This window comes from Portunus trituberculatus, chromosome 48 (assembly GCF_017591435.1).
Source record: "Portunus trituberculatus isolate SZX2019 chromosome 48, ASM1759143v1, whole genome shotgun sequence".
Taxonomy (NCBI): domain Eukaryota; kingdom Metazoa; phylum Arthropoda; class Malacostraca; order Decapoda; family Portunidae; genus Portunus; species Portunus trituberculatus.
Window position 1 is genome coordinate 420,641 of NC_059302.1, and position 18,170 is coordinate 438,810.

The window sequence follows — 18,170 nt, forward strand, 5'->3', positions numbered from 1 at the left end:
TAATCTCCCAGAATAGCATTGAAATGACACATCGCACGGAAAGAGAGACAAAAAATGGCTAAGGTGTGAATCAGTCTTGGCAGATGTTCACCCTACTTACCCTGTCCCCCCACGCTCCGCCTCCTCCGCTCGTGTGTGTGTGTGTGTGTGTGTGTGTGTGTGTGTGTGTGTGTGTGTCATGACAGACAGGAGAGTGGTGGTCATAAAAGGATGATAGGTGCAGTGTGTGGGTGTTACTAAACTGCCTTTGTTTGGTTCCCGCGCCTCTCATGACCACGTGACAGACGCTGGCAGTAAGAAGAAGACTAGTAAAGGGCTTATTTTTTTTGTGTTTTCCTAGTCAGTTCTCATTACGTATCTCGTTAAAGGACAATGTGTGTGTGTGTGTGTGTGTGTGTGTGTGTGTGTGTGTGTGTGTGTGTCAGTAATTGATTGCCTGACTGATCGAGTGAATGATTTTTTGATAGATTTATGTCTTTTATACATAGAGCTTACATGAATAACCCACCATATTCATTCAAAAAATCTCTGACTCTTTGTATTCCTCACAGCGTATACATAGTGGAAAGGAATGCAATAATAAGACAAGGGAAATGTTTCTCCTGTGTTTCGTGTCACGGTGAAGGAGAAGAAGACGAAGGATGTGTGTGGGTAGAGATTCTTTGAGATGTGACTGTGTGACTATCCTGGCTTATTGCGCAACAAAACCATTATAACATCCTCATCACTAAATATTAATGCTAACGACATTAAGCCGCTTGTTACTTTTATTTGAGTAACCTTTAGGCAAAAATAAGAATTCAAACACTAAAAGGATTGAAATATTCTGTGACGCGTTGTGTTTTTAGTGAGATCTTTTGAAATTATGTGTAAGATCTGCACCAAAACATTTTATTAAGCTTGAGAAGAAGCCAAGGCGGACAAAGGTTAAGCAGTACAAGCAGGGTGGACACTGTGCCGGGCCGGATTCCACTTGATCTCAGGGACCCCAGAGAAAAGTGGGTCGGGTCGTTGGCTTCAGGGAGGAAAAGACTGGGAAGTGGAGGAGAGGAGGGCGGGAGAGAAGAAAGTGTAGGACTGTAGGAGTGTATGGAGAAGTCTTATTTAGAAGGAAAAATATTAGCTCTTGAGATTTTATTTTAGCATTTACTCGAAGGAATGGAAAAGAATATTATTGTTTCGACTGTTTACTGGCTATGTGGAGCTCGTGTGTAGCTTCGTGGCAGCGTTAAAAGGTCACCTCGTCAGTGTCTGGCCATGCAAACATTTAGCTGCTGGAGTGCACTAATTGACACCTGAATTTACTAGGTATCGCATTTTATCCTTACATATATTCCATTTTTTTCCCCACTTATAATAAAAATCAATGAAAAGTAATTGACTAACTTTGATGAACGTAACCATTTTTCTTTTCGATTTGGACACTTTTAAACTATGCATTGGACAGCGAAATAAACTCAATTAATTAACCATTTTTTTCTTTTACGTGTCACTTTTCCGTATTTCTGTTAAAAAACACAACACAGAGGAAGCAAATTTTTACAGCTGTCATATATTTTCTGTAATCATCTACTCTTTCTCGTGTCGTGGATATTCACAGCAAAATAATGACAGAGTAATTTTGTGAAGGTGAAGAAAAATATTGAATTACGACAAAGAAGAACAAACTTTTATAACTTTCATAATATAAAACTTTATCTAAAAATATTCGCGTTTTTGTAACATTTGCAGTAGATAATTAATAGCTTGATGAGAGAGAGAGAGAGAGAGAGAGAGAGAGAGAGAGAGAGAGAGAGAGAGATTTACGTGTCATTCCTTTTAACGAGAAATTTAGCATCAGCCTTACACATAAGCACGTGAATCAGACGGTGTTGGAAGGCACAGGTGGCGGCAGCTCAAGGAGAGGGATTAGTCAGGCTATGTGACTCCGCCATACATGTGAGGGGTGACTGGGGAAGGGGAGGTGGGCGTGAGAGGCAAGTGGAGGGAAGGAGTAGTGGGAGGGAGTGGAGAGAGAGTGGAAAGTGGGTATGAGAGGCAGATAGAGAGGGAGTTGTGAGTGGGAGACAGGTGGGCGAAGGGGGAGGTGAGTGGTGGGGTGGAGGTTAGTGAATGTGGGAGGGTTTGGGGAGGTAGGCGTGTGGTGCTCATACCTCAGTGGAACGTCATCGCTATTGGGAAGTAAGTCATAACTATATTGATAAAAACAGGAAGCTATTTTACGAGGAGCGATGCATGTTGACTCAGCTGATCCTCCTCCTCCTCCTCCTCCTCCTCCATCCTTGAGATACGTAGACAGGCTAATTGGACAGCACCTTACGTGATTGGTAGCTGTTGCCAGGTAAAACACGGAAATCTGCCTGAAGTGGGAGCAGGTCGTTGTCAGCGTGTGTGTGTGTGTGTGATTTTAGTGGTGACGGCCAGTGTGGCAGTGTTTCCCCGCGTCATGTCCCTTCCTGGACCTTCCGAGGCTCCCGCACGAGTCTTTTATGGCTTGATTGCGAGGTCGTTACTCACCGGCAGGGAATAAGGGAAAAGTTGGTTCTGATTCACTTGGCAAAGGTGTTTTACGTTTTTTTTACTTTTTTTTTCCACAATTTTCTTTGCCTTGATGCTTAAAATAGTATCTTTGTTTCTACTATCGAGATATTTATGTTACATTGCATATTTTCATTACTTTTCGTTCTACCACTTTGTTGCTTTTTTTTTTTCATTTTTGTACCTTTGCTCCGCTAGGAACGTGGTGGAAGAACGAGCGGTGAAGTGAATGATCGTGGCCGTGACATTGTGTGGCGGGCAATCTGTGGGCTGCAGATACTCCACCGTCTGCACAGGAAGCAAATTCACGTCATTGTTGTGGAAGGATATTGTCGTCGCTCTGGATGGTTGGTAACGATGAATTAGCTCCTGTGGTTATAAACTGCCTATTTTTGTGTTCTCTTTAGGAGGAATAATTTACTGCACACATTGCAAGCTCTTACTCATTAATAATTTATTAGTGAAAATTATAACGTGTACTGTCAAGTGTTTATGATTTTATTGTGCTCTGTAGCTAACTTCACACACCGATTTTTCCTTTTCATGATAATTAAAATGTCTTGCGTGGTGTGATCCTTTTTTATTCATTATTAAAAAAAGGAAGAAAAACGAGATTGTAAAGCTCCAGTGTTTTGTATAGCCTTCCCGTTCACTATAAACGCCACACATACCCATATATCATATAAACCGCCCCCTATCAAAATTAAAGGCTTTAAACATTAGGAATTTCACAGCGCTGACTGAAAACTCATTGAATAATACTAAACTAAGTCAATTCGTCCTTCTCCTCAAAGATAACTATTAACGTTACGTATTTCACTGCAGACTGAGAGGGATTGAATGAAATCGGTATTCACAAAGGTCTGCAGGAATGGACTAGGGACGGCCAGGGTACAGTAGGTGGGCGTGGATCAGTCCCTTCAGATGAACACAGGACACTGCCTTGCTGCACTGCGTCGCCAAGATGAAAGCAACGCACATATTGACACTAACGAGCTGCAAGAGAGAGAGAGAGAGAGAGAGAGAGAGAGAGAGATGGAAGTACGTAGCTAATGAAAAAGAAATAGATTAGATGAAAACAGAAAGAAAGAATTTGAGAGGAAGAAAAGCAGATTAATAAAGAGAAGGAAGGGATAGGGAAAAAAAGATAAAAATAGGCAGAAAGGTAAAAGGAAGGATGGAAAGGAGGAAAAGAAAATGGTAAAGCAACTAAGAGGAGAGCAAATAAAAATGTTGCAGAAAAATAATAAACCGTGGCACTTATTGGATGGTGAGATTAGACGTCATGCCTGACGGTGCTTCCTGAGGGAGGAGGAAGGCAGCAAGGAGGGAGTGAGCAGAGGAAAGACACGGGTAGAGGAGAGAGGAGAGAGGAAGGTGGAGGGAATTGTAATGAAGATGGGAAAAGGAAAGGACTGAGGACGTTAACGAGTAAGGGAGTGAAGTGTAAGGTGGAGGGAAGTTATTTGAGGAGAGAAGACACCAATACATAGTGGAGTGAGGAGAAAGGAAGCGGAGGAAGAGCAGATCCTCACAAACTGAGGAAGGAGTAAAGAGTGTACTGGGTGAAGAGGACATCAGATTTTCTCAATAACCCGCCAGCTTTGCAGTGAGCTCACCTGAGATCCTTCAGAGAAATCTTCACTTATGGAAACCATTCGTACTGACTTGAAAATAAAAAAAAAATGAAAATGATATTCTTTATTGAAAATCTTTACGGAATACGTACAAAAGCTTCTTAAATATAGAGTAAAAAAATCATGTTAATCTTCTACACATTAATAATATTTCATCCTCACCAGAGTTAATTAATACTTCAGGCAGTCATATAAAAGATTAAAAAGGTACACAGGATGATAAAAACCCTTTACGAAGTAGGACTGAAGATTGTAATTTAGTTTTCCTAGAAAGACGTAGGAGAGAGAGAGAGAGAGAGAAGACCTGATAGAAGTCTGTAATGGATCACAACAAGAGTGACGTAAACAAAATTCTCAGTAATCAGTAATCTGGATAGAAGATGGGGTAACGAGCTCAAGCTTGGAAAAAAAAAATACATACAATTAAGAGATAGAGTGGCAGATGAATGTAGTTGACTTAGTAATTAGGATGGTATATAGTAGTGAGTCATTAACTCCTTCAGTACCATGATAAGTTTTCATATTCATTCTGCTTACTATTTGATCTTTACAGCTTCAGAAACTTATGTGTGGGGGGACTAAAATAATGAAGACTCTGGCCATTAATCTTCTGACTTTCATAGACCTTTCCTAATGTAAATAAAATCTTCTAATTATACCCAAAGATTATGGTAAAAATCCGTTCCAGTACTGAAAAGGTTAAGTAGTTTTAACAAAAAAATATTTAACAAATGTGTGGAAGGCGATGACTGGCGAAAATAAATGTTTCATACAAATATTACCACATGTAAGGCAGCTTCTCTTATGTTCCCCTACTACGTAAGTATAAGAACATTAGGTGGGAAGTCTTACGAACTCTTAGGAGACACTGACGGAACTAATGACAGAAACAGGATTGAATTATGAGTCTGAAAGCATCACAATGTATCAGAGGCCCAGAAGAGGACGATATTAGGGCAAGGCGGGGAGGCGATGGCCACGCTGCAGATGCTGGAGGAGAGAGAATGAAGGTGCTTACTAGATGAAGAGAGAGAGAGAGAGAGAGAGAGAGAGAGAGAGAGAGAGAGAGAGAGAGAGAGAGAGATGCAGCGGAGGTGGAAGAGAAAGATAAAAGGAAGTCAGTAGGATATACGAACGCCGCTGGGAGACGAAAACCAGATTAGAAGGGAACGAAAAGAGATGAACTAGTTATAGCCCGTGAGAGTCTTGTTGTTGGGAACTTCTAAAAATAAACCGGTGGCGTAGAAATGATAGGAGAAAAACAATGATAAGGTTTCACTCAGAGATTCATATTTCACTTGCAAAACAATTACGAGAGAAAATATATTGATGTTCATATTAATATCTTTTTCTTTCTGTCTATCCGTAGCTTCAAAACAACGTGGAATTTCTATGTATTCTGGCCTTGGATATATATTTTCTTGTCGATTTGTTACTAATGGTGTTTGAATTTAGATAACAAGATAAATAGGCAGATCCTCAAATGTCCTTTTAATCCATATAGGAGTAAACAGATATGTACACACACACACCCACACCCACCCACCCACCCACCCACCCACCCACACACACACACACACACACACACACACACACACACCCACCCAAACACACACATATATATATATATATATATATATATATATATATATATATATATATATATATATATATATATATATATATATATATATATATATATATATATATATAAATACAAGCTAACGTAACATGAGGTACAAGTATACAATTATAATCTCTTAATCACCTTGCTCTTGTTTACACCAGGTATACAGAACCAGTTTGGTGGGTGTTGAGGTACAGTACAGGTAAAGGTAGATACACCACTCATCTCTCTCTCTCTCTCTCTCTCTCTCTCTCTCTCTCTCTCTCTCTCTCTCTCTCTCTCTCTCTCTCTTCCCTTTTCTTCCTTTTGTTAATCAGCACGTCCGTTTTCTTTCATTATCGTCCGTGTTCCTCTCTCTCTCTCTCTCTCTCTCTCTCTCTCTCTCTCTCTCTCTCTCTCTCTCTCTCTCTCTCTCTCTCTCCTTTACTTTCGTCGTTGCTCCCCTTGTGGCTAAATTTGGTTCTGGAGCGCGTGCCTCAGGTCATGGGTGGCGATAGTGCATATTATTTTAGAGGCAGTGGTGGTGGCGACGGCAGTGGTGGTGGCGGTAGTGGTGTGTAGTGAGGAGTGGTCGTTATCTCTGCCTCTTGGAGCAACACCACCCCACCAGCCCACCACCAACCGGTCTGCATTCACACTCAGCTCATGGTCTGTGTTTGTCTCGAGTATTGTTGATAGTCGTGTGTGGACGTGGAAAAAGTAGTGAGAGGAAGATGAATAAGTAGATAGATAGATAGATAGGTAGATAGATAGATAAGATTGATAGATAGATATTTAGATAAATAGATAATTGGGCCTATTTTAAATATTCATGTTGCCCTCGGCCAGTTTTCCCCATCTTACATAAAAGATAGATAGATAGATAGATTGATTAATAGGTAGGTAGATAGATAGATAGATAGATAGATAGATAGATAGATAGAGAGAGAGAGAGAGAGAGAGAGAGAGAGAGAGAGAGAGAGAGAGAGAGAGAGAGAGAGAGAGTAAATACACTATACTCACCTCCGGGTCCCTTGCCCATGGAAATTTTGCCCATGAACCCCTGGGGCTTGGTGATCTCAGCCCCTGGGGGAGGCCACTGGGGAACCTGCTCCATGGTCTCGGGTTCCTCCTCATGCAGCATCCTGAGCACTTGAGAGCCTCGCAGGTGTGGCGCGAGGAAGGCTGAACTGAAGAAATCCGGCCTGTGGGAGGGAGGAAAAATTACATTACCAGTACATGTTGCAGAAAAGGTGGTTTAATTTTTTTTTTTTTTTGCGTACACACACACACACACACACACACACACACACACACACACACACACACACACACACACACACACACACACACGGTTTCCCAATTAAAAATGTTCTTCTTTCACAATTCTGCAATTTTCCCTTCCGTTAGTCCTCGCTTTACTTTCGCTGCCTTTGGTCTGAGCACCTTGATGGATCATCGTCATTTGTCTTTTCATTTATTTTTTTTCCTGCAACATTTTCATTCGTAGTGTATTTCCCTGGGCAGTTTTATCTCTCAGTGTGTATCCTACGAAAAAAAAAAACTATTATTTTGTGCGAACACACACACACACACACACACACACACACCTTTCCTAAAATGTCTATTTCGGGTCTATTTCATGATTTCTGATCTTTTTTTATTCTTTATAATTGACTCCATTCTTGGTCTTTACAATTTTAGTGTGTCTGCGCACGATATTTTTGCCTTCTGTTATTATTGTTTACTTCAAATAACTCTTTACAAATTGTGTTGATTGACTACTTTTTCGATAAAAACAATTTCCACTTTTTCTTTGCAAACATTTTTTTTTTTTTTATGACTCGTCAACTGTGACAATTAGTGTTTGATCGATGGTATTTGTGGGAAACCTTGTATCTGACGGGAAGACAGAAAGAGCAATTGGGTGTTGGAATTCTATGGTTCGGTTTTACGCTGCGGAAAAGTCTGTCTGGCTTTCTTTTGATTAACGTGTAATGACTTTTCAGTTCCGTATTTAACGCGGGCGCTGGTGAGCGTGGGTGTGTAATTGAAATCAATGGGACTATTAACATTTTATTGCTTTCATATGTTTGTTTTAATTTCGTGCTCTGGTTTCCCGACGCTGGAGCAACACGGTACGCCATCACGCCCTATCAGTGGCTGGTGAATGTTGATAATGAAGCAGCTGAATGATGTGTAATTTTCACGTAAATTTTCATCCAGAGAAAATGTATATGCTCACCTACTTTGTAAAGGATGTTGCATTCGTAATATTTAGCTTATTTTTTTCCAACAGCAACAAAGGATGATAGCTCACGGCGCTGTGGAATGTAAACGGCGTGAAAATATATGTATGTAGTCTATATGTATATGTAAAGCAAAGTTTGTGGTGGATACATAAAATAGAAGCTTGCCATTTGGTAACATTCAATTTTTTTTTTTCTAAATAACTTTGGAAAAGGACGTGTGGGTTCGGGAAATGTAAACAGGGTGAAACAAAGTGTGCAGTGAATCGTAAAGAGCGGGTCCTCATTGGGTACATAGCCATCCAAGTATATAAAGGAGTGAATCCGTTAACATTTGAGTGCTCTATCTAGATTACTTTTTATCAGGAGTTTTTGAGTTGCCAAAGTGTTTTTATTATTCCATTATTTTAGCCTTTTATAGATAAGGATTGATAAGGATTATAACAGACTGGTTATCTGTGCCCGTTGGAAGTACGCAGTAATAAACTCTAAAGCTTTATGAAATGTGAGTCAACGACATACGAGTGTAGCAGTGTTGCAGAACTTTGATCGTCTCATCTCCGCCTCTGTCTCTTATAGTTCTGTAGTGAGCTTCAGAGCACCATTACTTGTTTGCCGTCAGTGTTCTTTCAGCCGCCGGCAGGAACATCACACTATCTTCTCATTATGTAATTCTGCCGTCTGACCTTACCCCGTTCCCCGCGTAACATTCACTGAGGAGGCAGGTTAATGGCAGACTGTCAGAGTTTTCACTGCATGTTAAATTCATAAAGCCGTTGTCACACACACCAACACACGCAACCGTGCTTGTATCAAGAGCTCTGAGTCTTACAGCAGCGCTCCCACAGCACCAATTAAGGTAGCCACTGACGTCTGACCCTGGCCGCGATGATGATATTGCTTGTCACGCTCATTTTTTACTTTCTGGTGGAATGGCGGGGAAGATGAAAGGGGTTGACGAAGGAAGAGGACAGACATGCTGATATCAATATTTCAAACAAGCTATAATTACAAAAAAATGAGTAAGCTTTTCCTCGGCTCTTAACTAAACCCACTCATTACTTCATGGAGTCTTTTTATCTCCATAATATTTTACATTTTATGCAGTAAAACATGCATAGTTAATGAGCAACTGAAATTTGTGTTGACGAGAGGCTTTTAGAAAGAAAATATGATGTGAGAGTTTTATTCCGATACTGTTTATGTACGAGGGGAGAAGGTACGGTGGTGAGGCTTGAAGCATAAGGGGAAGGGAAGGGAATAGAAGGGGAAAGGATGAGCGTGGTGCGTTTGCCTTCCCCACAATGCTTCGGGCAGGTGGAAGGGAAACACTTTTATTTTAGACCTACTTGAATAACCCATGACCTTTTGCCGCCGTGAACAAATGACGTGCTGTGGAAATTCGTGGAAGTCGGGGAGCTTATTCGAGCGGCAGAGATATTCCTGGCGAAATGAGAAACACGCACTAAACTGACAATGCAGAATGTCTCGTGCCTTTTGGTTCATGTGTGTTTCGCTCTTTAGTTTTGTTCATGCGTAGTAGTAGTAGTAGTAGTAGTAGTAGTAGGAGGAGGAGGAGGAGGAGGAGGAGGAGGAGGAGGAGGAGGAGGAGTGTAGTAGTAGTAGTAGTAGTAGTAGTAGTAGTAGTAGTAGTAGTAGTAGTAGTAGTAGTAGTAGTAGTAGTAGTAGTAATAGTAGTAGTAGTAGTAGTAGTAGTAGTAGTAGTAGTAGTAGTAGTAGTAGTAGTAGTAGTAGTAGTAGTAGTAGTAGTAGTAGTAGTAGTAGTAGTAGCAATAGTAGTGTAATAGTGTAGTGTGTGTGTGTGTGTGTGTGTGTGTGTGTGTGTGTGTGTGTGTGTGTGTGTGTGTGTGTGTGTGTGTGTGTGTGTAGTAACCAACCCTCTTTCAGAACATAAATACATCAATAGACACCGTGGTCAGTATCTTTGTCAGCCTACTTTCTTTCAATGACTTGGTGGCAGCGAATGGTACTGAGTGGCGCCCAGAGACAATGTTTGGTGTCAGCTCATCTGTGTTTAATGGTAATAGATGTAGCAGGATCCCTCTTTTCTGTGGATGAGACTTACATGCGCCCTCGTCAATGATAAATGAATAGATGAATAAATTGAATTGTGTAAATGCATCAAAGCAGTATTTTTAAAACAGCCCTCCTTTGAAATTTCTGAGACCTGTTTCAGTATATTTTATTGAAGCATAAGTGATTAGTGCAGCGATATAGAATGTAGTACAGCGTTACGGCTTTAGAGATTTACCACAACTAGACACACTAACCACAACGAGTCACCATAAAAAGATTACAAAATAAAATAAATAAGTAACATCCATCATAACAAAATGTCCGAGAAAAATAATTGTAAGTGTATGTTTCTGTGATCATTATTCTCAGCCATCCCTTGATCCTTCCTTTCTTTGCATCTGTGTTCATTTGCCAGCCAGGTGTAAATTGGCCGGTGTAAACATTATGTTGCGGCAAGGCTCGTGTGTTTCAGGCCCATATTTTGAAACACTTCCTCGCCGGACCTTCACTATTTTCAAAGGCCTAAAGGTGAAGTGACACGGGTTTTTAAGGATATTTTTGTGATTCTAGGAACATGTTAACCCCTTCAGTACTGGGACGCATTTTTTTAAAGTTTTGGTTATGATTATACGATTTTATTTACATTACGAAGGGTTTATAGGGCCCAGAAGATTAATACCCAGAGTCTTCACTATTTTGATCTCACATAAGTTTCTGAAGCTGTATAAAACCACCAAATAGTAACCAAAATATATACGAAAACGAGTCATGGTACTAAGGAGGTTAACAAGTTTTTTGCATTATCAACAGAACAAATACTCTTTAGAACTCGACTAATCGTCTCTGTGGTCTTTGAAAATAGTCACAGTGAGAGAAGGAAGCCTTTCTGACTATGGCGTTCACGATAACCAGCCTTTTCCCGCTCCTGTTATGGTGTTCAACTTGATAGCTTTTCACTGTTTCCCCCCGCGCTGCGTGACTTTGTTACTGCCGCGGCATTATTTGATCAATTTACTGTGGTGGTGTTTCCTACATGCGAATAAAAGACTAGCATGGAAATAATCTTGATAACAGAACATATAAAGATTAATTATTAGATGAAATATGTTTGACCCCCAAAAATAGCCAGGTCATGTGATGCTGTAATGAAGTTAAAAAGAATTGTGGACGTCGTGGCCATCACAACATCAATTTTTCCTTTAATTCTTGTCACAGTGTAATTGTCCTTTATTCATGTTAACATATATATACTCGTTGTAATAAATACCAAATACATTTCAATCAAGTCGGCGTTTTTTCAGTTACATGACACGTGAAACTAAAGATAGTGCAGGAAATATTACTGGAGGCATTAGTGAAAAGCAAAAATGTAATGTCACGTAACTGCATTAACTGCTGACGGAAAGTGAGGAGAGAGAGAGAGAGAGAGAGAGAGAGAGAGAGAGAGAGAGAGAGAGAGAGAGAGAGAGAGAGAGCCGGCAGATATGTGTACAAACTACGGTCTTCATTTGAAAAGCAAGTGAAAGCAAAATGCAGCAGCCCATTGAACAAAGACAGAGAAGCAATCGTATCTCACCACAATCTCTTGCATGAGCTTCTTTCGTCTGTGTTTCTTTCATTCCACTCAGACTTTCCTGCATAATCCCTCCTTTCCGAGCAACTCCCGTGCCAGGCCAAAAGAGGGAGTAGAGGAGAGGTTGCACATGACTGAAGCATACAGTATAGTGGTAGCGAGAGTATAGGGTCTGGAAGTTTAGACAAGATCTTTAAGGTGTAAGGCAAGGGGATACTGCAAGGAGAAAAGTCGGTAATGAAGAGAAGGAAGACTAAGCGATGGAAAGGCAAGGGAAGAGAATAGAGTCTTTATCATGTGTCTGATAAGGAGATGCAGGAGATGCAGAGAAGATAAGGAGGATGGAGATGGTGAGTGAATCCTCGGTATGTGTTTGGCAAGGGAAGATGAAGACACGGGAGGAGGAGGAGGAGGAGGAGGAGGAGGAGGAGGAGGAGGAGGAGGAGGAGGAGGAGGAGGAGGAGGAGGAGGAGGAGGAGGAGGAGGAGGAGGAGGAGGAGGAGGAGGAGGAGGAGGAAAGAAGTATTTAATAGCCAATTTCATAGTCTTCGTACTCTACCCAAACGAAAGTCTTCCTTTTGTTCTAGCGTATACCAGCATGGGAAGCGTTTTGGTTGTAAAGCTTACGAAAAGACTCCCTCCCTAAAAGCTACCTTACCAACCCAAACATAGCTGTGGAACCCTATTACGGCTGAAGTGGATCTGCTGGTTACCTAATAAAAGAGAGTGACTGTGTAAGTGGAAAAGTGATGGATGTTTTGGACAAGAACGAGGGAATAGAAGGGACGGTGGTGGTAGAAAAGAAGGGAAGACAAATGACTCTTATATAACATGACACTCTCATTACCACGACATGTATTTGATTCATTCAAGATGGATAAAATATAGCATCATCTTACCCATCCATCTCTGTTTACTTTTACTCCGACTAATGGATGAAGTGATAAGCTGGAAATTGTCTCATGTGTGTAATGAAAGTTCTTTAGATTTGACACAATAAATTACTTAGTGAGGAACCAAGTGACCCTCAGTTTGACTCCCCTTTGATTTTGCTCCTACATGTGAAGTAATTATGGTGCTGTTTGTCAATGTGATTTTAAAAGGTTTTATTTATTTATTCTTTTTTTTTTTTTTATCTCATTCTGTTTTGTTGTGTCATATTTTGTTTGTGTTTCTTTTATATTATTTTTATTGCAATGCTGCTAGTTTGGTATCACTTTCCAATTAATCTCTCTCTCTCTCTCTCTCTCTCTCTCTCTCTCTCTCTCTCTCTCTCTCTCTCTCTCTCTCTCTCTCTCTCTCTCTCTCTCTCTCTCTCTCTCTCTCTCTCTCTCTCTCTCTCTCACACACACACACACACACACACACACACACACACACACACACACACACACACACACACACACACACACACACACACACACACACACACACACACATCAGTCGTTGAGGGATATATAAAATTTAGGTCAGGTACAAAATCAGTTTCATATCTTCAGGTTCCAGTTGACTTAATTTAGGTCAATTCATTCCAAAAAAGGGATGGAAAATGAGTACGAGACGGAGGGAATGTATAACTCTATAGACTCGTTCCTCTTGGTAATTAATTATCTCTTTCCTGTTTTATTATTTGGTTAATGGTATTTTCCTTTGAACTGAAAACAAATATGACTCTCTCTCTCTCTCTCTCTCTCTCTCTCTCTCTCTCTCTCTCTCTCTCTCTCTCTCTCTCTCTCTCTCTCTCTCTCTCTCTCTCTCTCTCTCTCTCCACTCTCTTATCTTTTCAACACATCAATAATAATCACCTTTATTTCGTGCCAGCCAAATCATTCTTTCTCTTACATATTTTCCGAGTCACTTAATCTTACTAGTTCGGCTTTAACTTTTTGAACTGATATTGACCCAATGGTGTACAACAGTTCCTCTTTGCGCGGCGCGTGTGGCAAGGCTGAAGTGACAGCACGGGAGCGAGTAGTGTCGAAAAAACAGTAGAGTGCAGGTAAACGATGTGACAGCGAGCAGGTGTGCGAGGATAGCAGGTGCAGCAGAGAGAAAGAGAGAAAGAGAGGGCAAGGATCAGGTGCTGGTATGACTTGGAGGGAGTCGAGGTGTAGCTGAAAACAAAGTAATCGTGCCAAGGAGAGGTGACACTAACAAGGACAGACTCTGAGGCACACGAGTAGATACAGTACAATATTATCCTGTTTTCTTTGACACGCGCACTTTTATGAACGCACAAAGAAAACACTTGAGTTTCCTGTGCACGGTTCTGGTAGCGAAGGACAGGTGATGGTAACAGCATGGACGCGTTTCTGGGCACGCAAACCTCCATATGTTTTTTTTTTTTTTTTTTTATCTGAGGTTCACACGCGCACTTTGACGGGCGGAAAAGACGCTCAAGTTTTCTGGTATATTTGGCAGGCGTTTTAGGGGTTGGGTGGGAGTGGTTAATAGGGCGCCAGATCGTCTTGTCTTCCGGGTTCCTTGCTGCTTACTTAAGAATAACTACAGGTGTTTGAGGTTCCCGTGAAACAGGTTTTGTCATAGTGGGGATGAAAAAAAGGGAAAAAATAATTAAGAATGAAAGGTTAGGTATGAATTGCTCATTCACTTTTTATTAGCTTAGAACTCTGTGAAATTCCAGCTTTTGATCTCTGAAGGCTTTGAATTGGTGATGAAAGATATGAAAGATGAAGGTTGTTTATTTTTAAAGGACGATAAAAGATTTGGTATTTTCTGATTATTTATAACTATTTGTATTCTGATTTTTATGTGTGTATTTTTTATTGTTCTTTGTGCAAGGAATGGATTTGTTACGCCGTTATGATACAATCATTTTTCCAATTTGACGGAGATAGATAGACTTTGATTGAAAGATAGATAGATACGTAGATATTTGTGTATTGTACGTAGGATGGTATATATATATATATATATATATATATATATATATATATATATATATATATATATATATATATATATATATATATATATATATATATATATATATATATATATATATATATATATATATATATATATATATATATATATATATATATATATATATATATATATATATATATATATATATATATATATATATATATATATATATATATATATATATATATATATATATATATATATATATATATATATATATATAGAGAGAGAGAGAGAGAGAGAGAGAGAGAGAGAGAGAGAGAGAGAGAGAGAGAGAGAGAGAGAGAGAGAGAGAGAGAGAGAGAGAGAGAGAGAGAGAGAGAGAGAGAGAGAGAGAGAGAGAGGTGTGTTATAATTAATAGTAGAAATTAAATTATGCAAAAACTAGGGCACACACACACGTGTGGATAAGGTGGTGAAAGTGGGATCGGGCAGACAGACGTCCACGTGTAGGTTCGAATCCTACCACATACCACCTTGAAACTGTGCCATTTGTTACCTACATGTCACCATGATACCCAAGTTCTAGGTGGTTGCACCGAAGATGCGCTTGGGTGGTGATATGGACCCTAATTTGGGTACCACTATAAATAAAATTACCTGCGCCATTAATGGGTGGAAGCTGAACAGCGCTTCCTATACATACTCTTCAAGTATACCTACAGGCGCTATACTCCATAGGCCATAACACACACACACACACACACACACACACACACACACACACACACACACACACACACACACACACACACACACACTATGCAGATACATTTATTTCTATTCACGAACAATAAGAAATTCACACTTTTCAGATCTCTATTAAAACAAAATGATAATATTCTCTCTCTCTCTCTCTCTCTCTCTCTCTCTCTCTCTCTCTCTCTCTCTCTCTCTCTCTCTCTCTCTCTCTCTCTCTCTCTCTCGTCCTTTTTATTCTCGCTATCATCGTCTTTTTTTTTCATTTTTTCATTAGGTCCGTCTTTCAGTTTTCTTGTCCTCCTTTGCGTCCTTTCCAGCCTTCTCCTTTCTCCTCCCCTCCTCTAATCTCCTCTCCTCTCCTCTCCTCTCCTTTCGTCTCTCGTTTCCTATCGTCCTCTTTCATTTCCTCTTCACAGAAAACGACTCAAATTTTTTCTCCTCCATAAAAAAACGAACTCACATTCACCAAAATAATGGAAAAAGAGAGACAGGCTTGGAAAGAGTCTTGATGCGGCTCTTTCACGCTGGTCACAGTGAGATAAGCTGATACCAGACGTTCATAAAGGTGAAATGCACTCTGAAATCATTAAAGGCCTTCTCTCTCTCCTTGTCTCTCTCATTTAAGCTCCTTGTGGCGCCTCCTCTCTCTCTCTCTAGCTCACTCAGGCGCCTCCTCTTAAAGTCTGTTTGTGTGATCCTTTTGGTAATGTTGAAGTGTTGTTGGTATTGTTAGTGTCTATCGTGCGTTGTGGTATTATATGCAAATAGGACAAGGGAAATAGACAACTGATAGACTGATAATTTGAAAGAGAGAGAGAGAGAGAGAGAGAGAGAGAGAGAGAGAGAGAGAGAGAGAGAGAGAGAGAGAGAGTCCATTTAGCTTTCGAACTCTAGGACAGTAACTTAGTTTGTTAGTTTCTCTCTCGTTGGTTTATCCTTAGAGAGTGCAGACTAAAGGATACATTGATGGATAGATGGATAGATGGACGTGTAAAGACAAACAAATAAACAGACAGACAAAAAAATACATCATTACAATAAGATAGAATAAAATAATGGTGAAATTTCTCATTCATTTCATGCCGAGAGTTCTTCTTTCACTTCCTTCAGTAGATCGAAAAAAAAATCACAAAAAAACGCAATTCCTGGCACGATCTTGACGTTTTCTATTAGCGAATAAACCTTTGGCAAGTCGTTCTGTTGATTTGGCTTGATTTTCGCGTCAGAGTTTTAATGCAAGAGTGTCTCCTGAGATGGAAGGCTTCGGTACTTTTCATGAACCGTCTCTTACGTCCATAGTAATTATCACTCAGACAGGAAAGTTAATTGAGATGTTTTTGAGCTTTGAGAGAGAGAGAGAGAGAGAGAGAGAGAGAGCAGAGGCAGTGATTGTTTTAGAGAAAACACCGGAAGCTGATGAGAGAGAGAGAGAGAGAGAGAGAGAGAGAGAGAGAGAGAGAGAGAGAGAGAGAGGTTGGACAGGGATGAAGAAAAGAATGAAAGGAGGGAGAAAGAAAATATACAATAGATACAGAAAAAGGAAAAGCAGAAGAATGAGGAGAAAATATAAGAGAATCGCGGAAGAGATGGACGGAGAATGGAGAGGAGAAAGACGATTATGAACATTGTGAGAGATTGAACAACATAATATCTTCATTACGTGTGTGGCTTTGTGTAAGAGGATGAGACGAAGAGGAGACAGAAGGACACATAAGAAGAGAGAGAGAGAGAGAGAGAGAGAGAGAGAGAGAGAGAGAGAGAGCACACTTGCATCAACGAAGAAAGAGCGTGCGTAAGTTTTTAACCAACTCACCGTTAGAGAAAGGAAAAAGAGAAAACAGTTACCGATCTCTTATTTAATTCCTTTAATTTCTTCAACTCTGTAACTTTGTGAGCGACTGAGCGAAAAGACAGACAGAGAGAGAGAGAGAGAGAGAGAGAGAGAGAGAGAGAGAGAGAGCATAAGCATAGAGGTGATGTGCTGAGAGATAGAAAGGGGAACAGACTGGCCGGATAAGGGGGGCGGCAGGGTGGTGGGGAGGTTGGTGGGTGGTGGTAGGGATGGTGAGGGTGATGGGAGGCCGTTAATAGGGTGGCGTCTTCGTGTCCTTGACGAGGCCGCTCATGCTTTGGTTTTTGGCTACGATCTTAATATTATTTTGGCGTCACCCCGCTGCAGCACTCTCTCCTCGCGGCCCCGCAACGCCCACCTGTCCAACACCCCTCTCCATCACCCCACCAGCACCCCTCAACGTCCAACATCAAACTACCCACTCCAACAGTCCTCATATATTCATTTAGTACTTAGTCAACACCACTACATCACCACTCCAATCCCACACCCACCATGCTTCCAACCCCGATTCAACACTCTCTCGTCACATCGTCAACATCTCTTCAAAACTTCCGCATCACTCCTCTAACGCACCATCAGTCCATGAACACCACTCCACTACACCAGTATCCTTTCAAACGCTTTTAAACACCACCTCATCATTTCTCTAACACCTTCCCCCGCCCGTTAATAGTCACTCACCACCTCCTAACACCCCCTGAACTTCCTTTGAACATTCGGTTATCAATGGGATTTGCATTATTGGAAGAGGCCTTTCTCAAACTAAACTCCCTGCGCCTTTTTACCTCCTCGCTGGTAATCGTCTTTTCCGGGGAGATAAGCGGTTTTACTCTGAGGGTGAAGGGAGGACTTTGGCGCATGGGTTCAAATCCTGGCCACGATTGGAGGGCAGGAAGGGCATCTGCTTGAGGTAACGATTCGCAGATGCTAAAATCAAGACCTTCATTATGGCACTGTCCTAGTCTTCATGTAATAGGGAAACCGTACCCAGAAAAAAATGATTTAAGCGGTTTTGCACCACAAC

The 18,170-nt window shown here is 40.7% G+C and overlaps 1 protein-coding gene across 3 annotated transcripts in view; it reads left to right on the forward strand.

The window, feature by feature from the left end:
• Positions 1–6,218: 6,218 nt before the first annotated feature.
• Positions 6,219–18,170, forward strand: part of LOC123498916 — a 71,562-nt gene continuing 59,610 nt past the window's right edge. For 2 of the 3 annotated variants that reach the window (XR_006672844.1, XM_045246458.1), the window contains exon 1: positions 6,220–6,450. The gene's annotated coding sequence lies outside the window, so the exon portion shown is untranslated. Of the gene's footprint in view, positions 6,451–18,170 lie in introns of all 3 variants that reach the window. The other variant, XM_045246461.1, reaches the window with a different exon arrangement.